Below are 4,599 nucleotides of genomic sequence, written 5' to 3' on the forward strand. Positions count from 1 at the left end.
TTGTGTGTGTGTGTGATATTGTCAATACCTACAATCCTCCTCTTATGCATCAAAACCACAAGTTTCTTAGAATTATTAGTAAATTCCCCTCTTAGGAAGCTGGAGCTATCTTTCCCCAAATGAATAAGCACCCCACACTCATTCTGAATGTATGCCTTAAGGCTAGTCTGATTCTGTCTGAATATATTGGATTATGGATACTAGAGTATTCACACTCCTGTGATCTTCAGTTTTACTGATGATAGATTTGATACTCCAAGCATGTAATGAATGAAATTGGAACAGGCTTGTTTTGATTTCGACGTTAACCCTAGTCCTGGAATTGCATACGGAGCCAAAGACACCTGAGATGTTTTCTAATTTAATGTTAAATGAGACTGGTATTTCTGTCACAGAGTAGTGACTCCGCTTTGCACAGAACCTCATACTTTCTCAGTATAGCCTGGTTTCTTAAAGTTTTAGTTGGCTTTGTCTAAAAATAGCAATCACTTGTTTTATGAAAAGACTTGGAGATACATTGTCAAAATTCATGCACTCATCAAATACTGTTCAGTTTCAACAGCATTTGCATGAGTATCATGCAGTTTTTGGAGTTATCTGCCAACAGATTAACTTAGTGGGTTGCTGGGAAGTCTGTGTTTCTAGAATACACAGTGAGGGTCAAAGATCACCAGGATTCTGAAGTTACTGATATCGAGTCAAGTATCCAGGTGGGAATCCACAGAGCCAAGACTGTGTTACTTTTTATGAAGAATTTCAAAATGATGGTGGTTTGTTTTGTATGGAAATTAAAACCAAATTTTGAAATATCAAAACCTTCCATGAAATAGACTTACTTTTTTTCTGTTCAGCTCTAATTGACACTGCTTCCCATGATAAAAAAAATAGTGCATTTGAACATTTTCCATGCTGTGCTTCGTACTTTACCTCCAATTTTACAGATGGTATTAAAACTTTTTGGTATCCTTTACTATTTTCTACTGTTCCTGCTAGCACAATTCTAATGCATGAATTGAAACCAAATCAGGCTAGGGTCAAAGCTGCTTTTGATTTCTTCATTTTGCACATTACACACAAAGTGGTCCGTAAATGTATCATGTGAAACAGCCTTAAATATTCTTTTAGTTTCATAAATGTATCCAGAGATGTGGAAATTGTTTCAGTTTCTTGTTTTTTCTCGTTTATTAGAAAAAAATTTTTGCAGACAGGCACTGGAAGACATCTGTGACAAGCCTGTGTGGAATAAGTGATAACGCCTTCTGAAATGTTTGCAAAAGCAAGTCACGTAAGTGGAAGCTTACACTAAATACACTTGTTTTGCTGTATTTGGACAGAGTTTTACATGCTACTTAAAAGCCTAAAACAAAACTTTGACCGAAGTAAAAATGTACATATGTTTGCTTCACCACGCCTCACTTTAGTTCACATAAACTTTTTTATTATTATTTCTTAATAAATGTAAAAGTCTAAATTCCTCAGATTTAATGTATGCCTACAGAAATGAATTCTAAGCATGTGGGACTGAAAGATTATCTGTACTTTTCAAAGGAGGTTCTGACATGCCTTGCCAAGCTACTGCTAGTCTGTTAAACAGTAGTTAAGAAGCTGTGGCATTGACTTCAGTATCCATTGGAATATCTGGTAGAGAAAGAGGCCTGATTTGCTGCATATTAAATGCCATCATTAGCATTTCTATCTAGATCTCTCTCTAGATTAGTGTTTCAGGTATACCTTACACCTTTTTTTACAGTTCAGGTATACTTGCAGGCAGCTGTGTATCTCACTTCATTACCCAATTCAAACCCCAAGGTATCTCAACAAAGTAGGTTTCATTTTATTTTCTTCAGTTGATTTCGCCTGTCTCAGGAATTCTCCTTAGGCTTCACAACAAGCCCAGAGGGCTGTCTTGCCGAAAGAGCAGATGAAGGCAGAAAGTTCATACACTAACTAACAATCATCTTTTACCCTTTAAGCATATAACAATATCGTAAGGGAACATGACAAAGTCTGTCCAAGTAGTGGCAGAGATTTGACACAATTTTAGAGAAATATGATATGATTATTTTGTATCTTAAAAGTTGGTGAAATTTCTTTTTTGTGACCTAATTGTTTTTGACAACTGCAAGGAAGAAGCTCTCCATTACAGTGGGAGTGAGCAAAGGTGCTATTTCAACAGTTAAAAGAGTTTTCTGAGCTCTCAGGCTGTTAAAACCATGTCCTAAGAGAAATATTCTCTTGGCTTAGCTACCTTTTCTGGTCATTTTACCATCTCAGAGCGTCCATGGCAATCACAGCAACTGAGGCATAAAAAGCTCATACTCAAAACGTCTTTAGTACGTTTTACTTTCTTTCCACTTAATTTACCTTAAAGCAAAGAGGAATAGCAGCACTAGAAAACTTTCTTGCTGTACATAAGTGTTTTGTGGAACATCTGTGTTTGCTGGACCACCATTTAAAAATCTCGAACATACAATGGTTCTATAAGTTCATTAACTCACTTGTACTGAAAGATAATACATAACACTAAAAGGCTTAGTATCCTCTGAAAAATATAAACATCCACATCAAAAGCATTGATGACTTTCTATGTACATACATCAAGAAAAAACAATTCTTTTTTCTGGTACTTTTTAGGAAAGTTGGATGTATTGTACTTTCTCATTACAATTCAGCACAAATATCGTAAAAAGGGTTCTGCTGTTTTGTGTTTCTTAAGCGTATTTTTCATCCTTGGTGCCACAGCTTATTCATATAGGAATAGTTATAGTTATTTATATTAAAGATAAAAAACATAAAAAATGTTTTTGTTGCTTTTCAGGTTTGCTTAATATTCTGAACAGCATATTAATGACAATTAATATTCTTTCTGGAACTGTTCTTTAAAGGTGTGACGGGAGATCAGATAGCACTAGCTGAATAGGAAGATAAATTTACTTAAAACTATGTCATTCTCAAAAGCAAAAAATATCCACGGTGGTTTAACTACTATAACTAAATCTATGGAAAAAAGAGTGAAAAAGAAACAGAATGATAACAGAAGTTCATACTCCTTCTTCTTTAAACGAAACTAAATATTTGATAGAAATGACCAGTTTTTCATATTGATAAAACATACCTGGTCAGATTCAGACACCAGGGATACTCAGTATATCAAGTTCTTAGCAAGGCTCCTGCCCAAAACATATTTTTGAAAAAAATTTGAGTTAAGACGACTACTTTCTGCAGCATTTTGCGGGCAAGAGAGTAAACTACTTAAATTAAATATTAGTAGCATTACCTAGTAGCTAAATATAGCAATAATAATGTGCTTTGCCATTTACTAATGCTAATATACCTGGATTATTTATAATAAAGAAATACAAATCTAATATAATATACTGATATGTGTTAGTGTAATGTACATTTAATCATCTGGTGTCTTCACACTCAAATCTTTAACGCTAAGCCATAGAACCATGACAGAAAATTACTCACAGTCATGATTTATTGGATCCAAACAGCTGCTGTTTGCCAGTGACCACTGCTCTCTTCAGTGGGATGAGCAAGGTTGTACAGAGCCAAATGATGGCGAAGATTCGGAGAAGCATTAAAATATGTGCTAAAAGGTAAACAATAAAAATGATTGCAAATCTGGCAAGGCTCATCAAGAAGGTCTACATTTGTTCCAGCATTTTGCAAATGGTAAAAAGCTGGTATCAGCTGCTCTCAGCAGCCTTAAGATGATATTCAGAGATAATGTCTTTCTATACACAAAAATCTGGTCATTGCAGATACACATTCTGTCATCTTGTTCTCTGTGAGTAAGATATGCACTTTCAAGAGGCTGACGCATGACTATTTTTGGCCTTTCATATGAAATGTCTCAGATATTGTGGTCAGCTTGTACGATGGTATCAGAAATGAGGCTGTAGAGGACCAGTTCTCTACATGCAGTTTTGTCTCGACATTGCTGCTGCTGCTGCAGAGCCACCGCTGCCAAGGCGCGTTGGGCAATGCCGCGCCGGCGCCCCCGGGAGCTGTCCGCGATGTAAACAACCTCGTGCACCTGCACGAGGTAAAAAGGGCGCGAAAAGGGCAGAAGGTCATCTCTAGGGCACGAACCCCACGTACTCATTTGCCATCTGCACATGAGCAGGAGACCCCCAGATGCCCCAGCCCGTTTCTGGAAGGTTCCGAGAGGGCGGACTGCGGGTGACAGTTAATCTGCATGGGAAGCGAGGAAGCACCTCCCAGAGGTGGGGCAAGAACCTATAAAAACTGCAGACTGTGTGAATTGGGGGGGGGGGGGGGCCTTGCTTGCGATGACTGAGGAACTCGAGTGGAGTCAGCAGAACCAGACGGCAGCTTCCCGCCGCTGCCGCCCCCCCCCCCCCCCAGCTGCCGAGACTCCCAAGAGAAGAGGACCAACGGGACGCTGCTGGATCCACGGGTGGTGATATCTATCTTTCTCTCTCTCTCTCTCTGTCTTCCCCTTTTCTTCTCTTTTTCCTAAACGTGTGACGCGGGACGTGTCTAGTTAGTTGATTCCATTTTGCCTTAATAAATCTTAAAACTGGTTGGCTGGTGTCGTTTCATCTTAATTCAGTCCAAGGGCATCAC

At 38.3% G+C, this 4,599-nt stretch overlaps 1 long non-coding RNA gene across 1 annotated transcript in view; it reads left to right on the plus strand.

Moving 5' to 3' along the window:
- Nucleotides 1–4,185, plus strand: part of LOC112986651 (uncharacterized) — a 30,742-nt gene extending 26,557 nt beyond the window's left edge. Inside the window, exons 3-4 of the long non-coding RNA XR_003260079.2 lie at nucleotides 1,189–1,285; nucleotides 3,501–4,185. This is a non-coding gene — a long non-coding RNA (uncharacterized LOC112986651). The remainder of the gene's footprint in view (nucleotides 1–1,188; nucleotides 1,286–3,500) is intronic.
- The last annotated feature ends 414 nt before the right edge of the window (nucleotides 4,186–4,599 follow it).

Source organism: Dromaius novaehollandiae, chromosome 2, assembly GCF_036370855.1.
Source record: "Dromaius novaehollandiae isolate bDroNov1 chromosome 2, bDroNov1.hap1, whole genome shotgun sequence".
NCBI lineage: Eukaryota > Metazoa > Chordata > Aves > Casuariiformes > Dromaiidae > Dromaius > Dromaius novaehollandiae.